The sequence below is a fragment of the Manihot esculenta genome, chromosome 10 (assembly GCF_001659605.2).
Source record: "Manihot esculenta cultivar AM560-2 chromosome 10, M.esculenta_v8, whole genome shotgun sequence".
NCBI lineage: Eukaryota > Viridiplantae > Streptophyta > Magnoliopsida > Malpighiales > Euphorbiaceae > Manihot > Manihot esculenta.
This window is the reverse complement of record NC_035170.2, coordinates 27,010,088-27,021,046: the sequence shown is the minus strand read 5'-3', so window position 1 is coordinate 27,021,046 and position 10,959 is coordinate 27,010,088.

The window sequence follows — 10,959 nt, the reverse complement described above, 5'->3', positions numbered from 1 at the left end:
AGTTTTTCTTTCTTCTCTTATTATTTTGATTTATTGTTCACAATTATTTTAGGATAATTTTGGATAATTACTCAATAAAGTTTATTATTGAATTTTTAAATATGAGCAACCAAATTCCTTTGCTAGGGGATTTGATGTTATTAATTCTCTTTAATTTATTTGAGTTGATTTTCTTTGCTAATCTATTATTCAATCCTTCAAATTAATACTTTTGAGTATCTACGAGATGCTTGAATAAATTTATCTTGAGATTAATACTGGAGAGAACGTTTTAGGACTGAATTGGAGATTGAATATCATAGGAATACTAATTGGATTGGGAACGAAGATTAGATTTATGGATTTTTAGACAAAATAATCATAGAGTTTGCAAAATTAATTAGAAAATTATCAGATTTTTGAGAGATAAATGATAATTTTTAGTTACTTAATTTGATCTTACTCGAGAGAGATGATCAATTACTTTAGGATTATTTGCTCTAGATTTGATAATTAAAATTGGATTATTAACTAAATGAATCAATTAAATCAGGTCCAAGTGAAATCGAAGATATCTTAATACTTAATATTAATTATTTTACGAATTCTGCCTTGTTGAGTGTTTAGTTTTATTTTTTTATTTATTTCAAATTTACAATCATCCTTCACAATTAGTAGTGTAAATAATAGTTAGATTTACAAATATTTTGGTACTTAATTTTTAGTCTCTGTAGATACAATATTCTACTCCCTCTTTATTACTTGAAACGATTCTATATTCTTGTAGATATCGCACAACGTACAGTCTGTCAGAGCTTGTCCTAATTTTGCCAACTGGTTCCAGGCTTTGGGACTGGTGGATATGGGATTTTAGGGAGTTAATTTTACTTGGAAATAGGATAATCTTTACAAATGACTGGATAGAGGATTGTGCAATTCTGCATGGTGTCTTAAATTTACAGAAGCAATGGTACGCCATTTACCTATAGTTGCTTCAGATCATCAACCACTTCTACTTCATACATGTAGTTTTCTTCTTGCGAGACTTAATCGCCCATTTCGTTTTCAGGCTACTTGGCTGACTCATGGGGATTTTAAGCATTTTGTGGCTCAGAATTGTAAAGCAAGCCATTCTTTTACAAGTAGTATTGCCTCCTTCAAAAATTCCCTATAATGTTGGAATAAAAATACATTTGGAAATATGTTTATCAAGAAAAGGATTTTGTTATCTAGGATTGATAGTGTTCAACGAAAGCTTGAAGTTTGTTTATCTAACCGCCTTGCCCAGCTTGAAGGGGACAGCTAGAAATTGTCCTTCAGCAAGAAGAGATTTTGTGGGCACAAAAGACTCGATGCAACTGGCTCCAATGGAGCAACCATAATATTGCTTTTTTCCATCTACAAGTTATGAAACTTCGAAAAAAAACCTTATTGAATACCTGTAAGATAGCTCAAGTTGCTGGATAGAAGATCAGGCACAACTACATGCTATGACAGTAAAGTTCTTTCAAAAGTTATACATGGAGGAAGTTGCTATTCGACCTGTGTATCTTATCTGCAGGCGTTTTCCTAAACTAGATTCACTGGATTTTTCCAACCTTTTATTAGATGTAACTAATGATGAAATCTGGGTAGCTTTGCATAATATGCAGCCATGGAAAGCTCATGGAGTGGATGGCCTATACGTAGGCTTTTGTCAAACTAAGTGGCAAGTTGTTGGTCCGATCGTTTGTTAGGAAGTCAAATGAGTTTTCTCAGGGGGAACTCTATGTCCTAAAATGAATAATACTCTACTCTCTCTTGAGCCTAAGATTGAAAATCCAAAGCTAATTTCTCAGTTTCGGTCTATAGCTCTATATAACGTTAGCTATAAACTTATTACAAAAACAATTGTTAATAAAAGGAAAGGAGAAATAGATGGAAGGAATCGTGTTTTGTATTGTATTGCAATTGTCTTTAAATAGACTCTGTACAAAGATAAATACAGTTACAAGAGATAAGTTTACAAATATACAAATATGAGATTTAAACCAAATATGTTAGGATATTGGTTTATCACTCCCCCGCAAGATTGAGGTACCATCAAGGACACGAATCTTGGATCTCTGATGAGTAAAAATGGTTTTGATCAATGGCTTTGTTAACAAATCAGCCAATTGATCCTTAAAGGACACATGAACAACTCGTATTTCTTCTTTGTAAACCAAGTCTCGTACAAAATGAACATCAATTTCGATATGCTTTATTTTCGTATGAAATACTGGGGTTTAACAAGTGTAAGTAGTAGAAATGTTGTCACAGTAAATGGGCAGTGAATTGTCTTGCAACTGAACTCCAAGTTCAAATAATAGAAACTTGACCCACATTACCTCAGAAACTATTGTTGCTACCGCACGATATTCAGCCTCCGTAGATGACCGAGCAATGGATTTTTGCTTTCTGGAAGACCAAGAAACTGGACTATTGCCAAGATACAAGATATACCCCGTAGTCGATGTTCTATCCATAGGATCCCCAGCCCAATCCGCATCTGAAAAAGCATGAAACTTAAGAGAAGATTGCGGTTTAATAAGAATGCCATAATAAAGAGTGGACTTCAGATAACGAAGGAGTCGTTTCAAGGAGTCTCTGTAACGCCCCGGAAATCCGGACCGCTACCGGCGCTAGGATTCAGGTCGGCTTAAGGCCGCCGGAACCCGTAGCAAGCCTACATACATCCTGTTTACCTGTTTAATCCCATACATGATCAACAAACATACATAAGAATTAAAAACTTTTCTTTTTCTTCATTCACCAAACTCAACCTGTGCATACACTATATTCATCATATACATAAACATTAATCCCTCTGTGGGATTTCATCAAAGCCTCAATGGGCAATATACATCCTGTGTTGAGTTGGTTCACAATCACCCATATGGAGTCTAGTCTGTTGGATGTTGCCGGTAACCCCACTACTCGAACCCTTGACCTCCCACTTTAAGGGAATAGTCTGGTGAGAGTGAGTACCAATTGTTCCATTGGAACAATTGGTATCAGAGCCTGGGCCTCACGAGTACGGTGTGCTGAGCGAGGACGCTCAGGCCTTATGGGGGGTAGAAGCCCTATGAGGTGGATTGAAAGTATCCCACATCGGAAAGAGGTAAGGAGGGGGGACGCCTTATAAGGGCAAGCCCCAAGAGACCACAGTAGACGCGTTTTAAGGGGTAAGACGGGCTTCGGCTCTCCCTTAGAAACAAAACCGTGAGGGGTAAGATGGGCCACGGGCTCTCCCAAAGCGGACAATATCTACTGTTGTGGGCCCAGAGGATGTTACATTCCCAATGCAACTTTGTGAGGCTTTGCATAAATTGAGAAAGCTTGTTTACTGAGAAACAAATATCAGGTCTTGTCCAAGTCAAATACTGGAGTGCACCTACTGCCTTTCTATATTCAGTTGCTTTGACAATTTCTTCCATTTCTGTTCTCTTCAAGAGTATCACAAAAGCCGCAAAGGGTGTGGTAATCGGCTTAGCTCCTTCCATGCTATGAGTAGCAAGTAATTTCCGCACATAATGGTGTTGAGATAAGAACACTCCCTTCAAAGTTTGTTGCATATCAATACCAAGAAACAAATTCAAAGTCTGCGAATTCTTTAATGAAAAACGGATAGCAAGCTTGTCAATGAATGTTTGCATGAAGGCCTTGCAACTTCCTGTAATAAGAAGGTCATCAACATATACAAGAAAATAACATAATATATTATCGTTGTTGTAGACAAACAAAGAGTGATCACTAGTAGATTGCACAAAACCAAGACCAAGAACACAACTTCTCAATTCTTGATACCAAGCTCTCGGTGCTTGCCGAAGTCCATACAATGCTTTGACCAACTTACAAACATATCCCGGTTTAGTGTTGTCAACAAACACAGGAGGCTGCTTCATGAATACTTGTTCCTGTAATGGACCATGCAAAAAAGCATTATTAACATCCAACTGAAATATAGGCCATTTGTAAGTCACTGCCATAGTTAAAACTATCTGAATAGTTACTGGTTTTAAAACAGGACTGAAAGTATCCCCAAAATCTATTTCGGCGTTGACTGTATCCTTTCACAATAAGACGGGCTTTGTATCTGTCAATACTACCATCAACATTCTTTTTAACTCGAAAAAGCCATTTACAACCAACCAAGTTATGTTTCAGATCAGGTGGTATCAATACCCATGTTCCATTTCTTACCAAAGCATTAAACTCGTCAGACGTGGCAGCACGCCATTGAGGATCAAGAAGAGCCTGCGAAACACATGTTGGTTCAAAAATTTTTGGGATTGGATGCTTAGTTACGAGATTAAGATTTTTCGGCTTAAATATGTTATTTTGGGACCTAGTAACCATCGGATGGGTTCGAACAAGGTGCTGGACAGGAGTAACAATATTGACATTAGTGTCCGAAGCATCATCATTGGACGAAGTAGACTGACCAGTATGTGAAGGAGAACTTACAGTATTCATAGGCAAATAAGACTGACCAGGAATGTCTAACAGCAATGGGGACTGACTGGAGGATGAGGAACTCGATGAAGATGGACTGGACAAGCTAGAAGTGGAACCTGAACAAGCTGAAGACGTTGAAGGAGGTTTTGCTACAGCAGAAAAAGGTATGACAATAGCTGCACTAGAATTTTCCTACAATTGAAACGAGACGGCAGTACTAGATTTTGACGACATGGACTGGTCAGAAATAAAATCATACCAACCGAAATTATTGAACGCAGACAAATCAAGTGAACGCCCATGAAATTGATCCTCAACAAAGATGACATGTCGAGAAACAAACATCTTGTTATTTTTATAATCGAAGCAAAGATAGACACTTTGATTCAAGGAATAACCAAGAAACAAGCATGGAAGTGATTTAAGAGAGAATTTATGTTTTGCATAAGGGCGAATGCATGGATAACAAAGACAACCAAAAATTCATAAACCAGAATAACTGGGAACTTTACCAAACAATTTAAGAAATGAAGAAGAATAATCTAGAGTAGGTGTTGGTAACCTGTTGATCAAATATACAGCCGCACAAAATGCATAAACCCAAAATTCAGAAGGTAAAGAAGCATTGTGAAGAAGAGTTAACCCAGTTTCAACCATATGACGATGTCTACGTTCAGCAACTCCATTATGCTGTGGAGTATGAGGGGGCGTTTGAAGATGATTAATGTCATGAGCTTGAAAGAGAGATTTTAAAGCAATAAACTCCCCTTCCCCATCTGTATATATAGACACAATTTTTGTTTGAAAGGTATTTTCAACCAATTTTTGAAAAACTGAAAAAATAAGAGCAACATCAGATTTAGCTCAAAGAGGATAAAACCAGATATATTTAGTATAATGATCAACAAAGATTAAATAATATTTATAACTATCTCTAGATTAAACTGGAGAAGGACCCTATAGATCAGAATACAATAATTCTAAAGGACGAGAACTCGATAATGACGAAACATCAAAAGAGAGTCGATGACTCTTATTACAATGACAAGAATCACAATTTATTTAATTAACTTTAGAAACTGGTAAAGAAAAATGAGACACGACATAATTGAAAATTTTTGTAGCTGGATGACCTAGTCGTTGATGCCAAGAAGAACTAGAAGCACGAACACTGTAACGAGCAGAAGGATGAAAGGAAAATCTGGAGGATGACAAGCGATATAATGACTCCTCAATTTTGCCCTTTGAAGAATCTCCCCTGTGAACAGATCTTTAACAATAAAAGAATCAAAGAAAAATTCAATTGAAATATTATTTATAAGACAAAATTGAGAAATGGAAATAAGATTCTCGTTAGCTTGTGGAACACATAAGACATTTTCTAATGAGCAGGATTTATATGGAAAAGACAAAATTTTTGATCCAACATATGTTATGTGCAAACCTGATCCGTCAGTGAGGTGCAACTCATCTGAGCCATTATATGGTTTGTGCAAGGACAGATTCTGATGTGAAGCACCTATATCAAGAACCCAACTGGTCTCACTTGAACTACCAGTATTAACAGAATGAGCTTGAGGTCTAGGAAAATTATTTTTGAAAAAATCCTTAGCCCGGAAGCATTGACAAGTACTGTGTCCTGACTTTTCACAAATCTGACACTGAATCTTGTTAGAATAATTTCGAGTAGAAGAATTTGAGAGATTACCAGTTCTGGTCCCATAAGCAGCCGAGCTACCTTGACCATTAGATCGAAAATTCTGTTTGGGATAGGAACCCTTTCGAACACTATGAGCAGTTAATGAAACAGGATCATAAGAGGAATCTATACTCTTAAGATATATTTCATGAGCCAAAAGTTTATCCTCAAGTTCTTCAAAACTTATCACAGTATCACGAGCTCAGATTGCTGCGGCTATGTCACGAAATTCTAACCCGATATCATTCAAAACATAGACAATCAAATCCACACTAGAAACTGGATTATCTGAAAGAGCCAAGTCTTCTGCAATATTTTTTATTTGTTGCAGGTAATCAGAAACCGATTTGTTATCACGTTTAGCAGTTGATAACTTTTCACGAAGAGATAAAACTCTTGTTGTTGACTTATTGGCGAAGGCAACTTAAAGTTTTTTCCACGCATGAGCTAAAGTTGTTGCTGAAGAGAGAACATGCATAGCTGAAAAATTTGTTGAAGCTATGATCGCTGCTAGAATCAGCTGATCTTGACAAACCCAAAACTCATAATCGGGATTTGCTATTTCTTTTGTTGTGTTTTCCTCACCAACTTGAGTAAAAGCAGGTGGAGGTGGCAAAGACTTATCCACATAACCCATAAGATTATGACCACGAAGAACATGAAGAACTTGTGCTCGCCATGTAGGATAATTTTGTGTAGACAGTTTCAATGGAAACTGATTAGAATTGAAAGAAATCAAATTTCTGCCATTAGATTGAGGCAGACTTATAGGACTTGATGACAACATAGTGAACAATAGAAAAATCAGAAACAAATTAAAGAAATGGAGGTGATTTAGGATCGGAAAAAAAAAAGCAAGTATGATTTTTATAGCTCTGATACCATAAAAGGAAAGGAGAAATAGATGGAAGAAATCGTGTTTTGTATTGTATTGCAATTGTCTTTAAATAGACTCTGTACAAAGATAAATACAGTTACAAGAGATAAGTTTACAAATATACAAATATGATATTTAAACCAAATCTGTTAGGATATTGGTTTATCAAGATAAGTTTAAAATATACAAATATGATATTTAAACCAAATCTGTTAGGATATTGGTTTATCAGTTAATAGGTCGAAGCAGCTTCTTCCCAAATTATCGGGCCTGCATAGACAAGTTTCATTCTTGGGAGAAATATTTTTTATAATATTATTGTCGCATGGAAAATCATTCATTCCATGCGAAATAATTAGGGTAGGAAAGGGCTAGTAGCCATTAAAATAGATCTAGAGAAAGCATATGGCCGCATAAATTGGCAATTTCTCTATGATACTTTAGTGGATATTGGGTTACTGAGCCCTTTTATCCATCTCATAATATACTCTATCTGCTCCTCTATTATGAATATTTTAGAATGGTTATCAGACTAAATCCTTTCAACCCACACGTGGACTACGGTAGGGCGATCCTCTCTCACCTTACCTATTTGTGTTTTATATGGAACGTTTGACACATAATATTCCATTGGTAGTGCAACAAGGTCTATGGAAGCCTGTACAAATCAGTAGAGGTGACCCTTTACTATCTCGTCTATTTTTTGCAGATGATCTTATTTTATTTGCCTATGCAAACAATAACCAAATGGATGTTATTAGTGGTGTCCTTCAAGATTTTTGTGAATGCTCTGGACAACGAGTTAATTTTGACAAAATAGTGGCTTTTTTTCAAAGAATATTTGATGTGCAAAATCCGCAAGTGCACGGAATCGCAATAAGTAATACAATGATTAGTAAGATATCGTTCCCATGAGTAGGGGTGAGCAAAATTCAGTTCAAATCGAAATAACCGATCGAATCGAGCCGAATTAAAATTTTAGTTCGATTTATTAAAAAATTCAATTCGGTTCAATTTTACTTTTTTAAAAAATCGATTTAATCAGTTCAATTTGGTTTTTGAAAATTGAAAATTCAATTTAACCAAACCGACCGACTAAGTATAATTGCAGATTAATCTTTGCGTTTTGAAGCTTGTGGCATTGTGGCAGCATGAACCTTTCAATTCTAAAATATCTTGGGTCCGATCTCAAGGTCATTTTTTAAAAAAATTAACTATAGAGAAATAAGAAAACCCTAACCACAATGGACGTAACCAAATTGGTGAACCACGTTAAATCTGGATATTAAATTCTTTTCGTACTTATATTTTTTAGATTGTGTGATTGTTCGATTAGTAACATCAACTCCATCATTCTTGCTAAGTTTTAAAAAGAGGAACAACTATAGACTTGCATTTATCCAAATTAAGCTTTTTCAGTATTTCAAGAGCATATTTCAAGAGCATATTTCTTTTGAGACACAAAGATACCATCAACATCTTGCTCAATTTCAGGCCTAAGAAAATAGTTTATAATTCCCAAATCTGACATTTCAAATTCATATTGTATTCTTAGCTTAAAATCATCCAATAATTGAGAATTTCCACCATTCACTAACATATCATCAACATAAAGTGATGTAATCAGTTGAGATTCATCTTCAATATTGTTCACATACAAAGTTGGCTTATTTCACTCCTTTTGAATCTATTTTGGATTAGATGTGAGCCAATCTTTATATACCAAGCTCTTGGAGCTTATTTCAGGCCATAAAGAGCCTTCTTAAGCTTGTACACTTTGTCTTCTTGGCCCTCTACTTCACTCCTCCTGAATCTATTTTGGATTAGATGTGAGTGAATCTTTATATACCAAGCTCTTGGAGCTTGTTTCAGGCCATAAAGAGCCTTCTTAAGCTTATACACTTTGTCTTCTTAGCCCTCTACTTCAAACCCTTCAGGTTGTTGTACATAAATCTCATTCAGCAAACCATTCAAGAATGTAAATTTGACATTCAAGTGAAATACTTGCCATCCATTTTGGGCTGCCAAAGACAATAATGATCTAACAGTATCATGCCTAGCAATTGGAGCAAAAGTATATCCATAATCTACCCTTGGTTGCTGATCATAACCCTTCAAAACAAGCCTCACTTGAAGATAGAGCTATTAGAAATTACTTTAATTATGCAAATCCACTTCACACGTATTGCATTTCTGCCCTTTGGTTTGGAAGTCAATTCTCAAATTCCATTTTTTTTAATTATTGCAATTTCTTCTTTCATGGCATGTTGCCATTCTTTAACTTGAGAAGCTTCCTCATAGCAGCTTGGTTCTGCCACAATCACATTACACCTCTCATAAATCTCAGAAAGAGACTTGAATTTAGAAGCATATACTTCATTATCAGAATTAGACTCTTTTTAAGATTTTATATCTCCATTATTAGAGCTTTTAGAAACAACTTTTGGCTGTAGAGAGTTTGCTGCTCTAACAATCTACTCTTTCTTAAAGTCCCAATAGGCTCTTTCATCAAACTTCATATCTTTATTAACAACCACTTTCTTGGTTGTCACATTGTAGACCTTATAGCCTTTTGATGAAGTTGCACAGCCAGAAAAATACTCAAATCAGCTTTAACTAGCTTCACCCTCTTGACATCAGGGACAAGCATGTAGCAAACTGATCCAAAGACCTTCAAGTGACTTGCAGAAGAAGGCTTTGACCCAAACTATGCTTCAGCTGGAGTTTTCTCTTTCATTGCTCTAGTAAGATATCTATTCAACAAATACACAACTGTATAAATAGTTTCAGCCCAAAACATCTTTGGTAAGTCTTTCTCTTTCAACATACATTTAGCCATTTCAACAATTGTTCTGTTCTTCCTCTTAGAAACTCCATTCTGTTATGGTGAATAAGGAACTGAAAGTTGATGTTAAATACCAGCATTTTCAGAAAATTTATCAAATTCCTTCGAGATATACTCTTTACCATTATCAAACCTCTAAGTCTTTAGGATACAACTACTATACTTTTCAACTAAAGGTTTAAATTTTTTAAACACATTGAACACTTGACTCTTGCTGCTCAGAAAATACACCCAAATCATTCTAGTCAAGTCATTTATAAACAAGATAAAATATTTGTTTTGGCTCAAGGATGGCACACTCATAAGCCCACACACATCGATATATACAATCTCCAATTTTTCAGTAGCTCTTCTAACTTGATTATTAGGAAATGAGTGTTTATACAATTTACTAAATTGACAACTAGAACACACTCCATTACAAATAGAAACAGCAGACATGTCTATAATCATATCATGAGATTGCATAAACTTCAAAGAATTCAAGTTGTAGTGCCCATATCTTTTATACCATAACCAAGACTCACCCTCAACAACTTTACATGCAGATTCAGCAGCAACACAAGACATTAGAGGAAAGTTATTACCAATCATTTTAACCTTCACAATTTCAAAATTATTTGAGTCATAAATATAGCATGAAGAGTTTTTGAAAGACAAGAAATATCCTTTTCTTCATCATTTAAGCAACACTTAATAAATTCTTATCTAAATTAGGAATGTAGAAAATATCAGAAATATACTTGGTATTTTTCTTTGTTTGCATAGCAACAGTACCCTTTCCCGCAGCTTGAACTATCTCTCTATTTCTCATCTTCACGGTAGCTTTTACTAACTTATCCATAGAGATAAACAAGTTTTCATCTTGAACCATGTGACTTATACAGCCACTATAAACGAACCAAGTGAGATTATTAGTAAATCCACATCACTAAGAAGCCATGAATAGATGATCTTCCTAGTGCTTAGGTTGATCATCAATGAAATTAGCTTGTTGATCCTGCTGTTGGTTTTGAGCATTACCCTGTCTGCTGCAATCTTTGGAAATATGACCATACTTCTTACAGTAATGGCATTGCA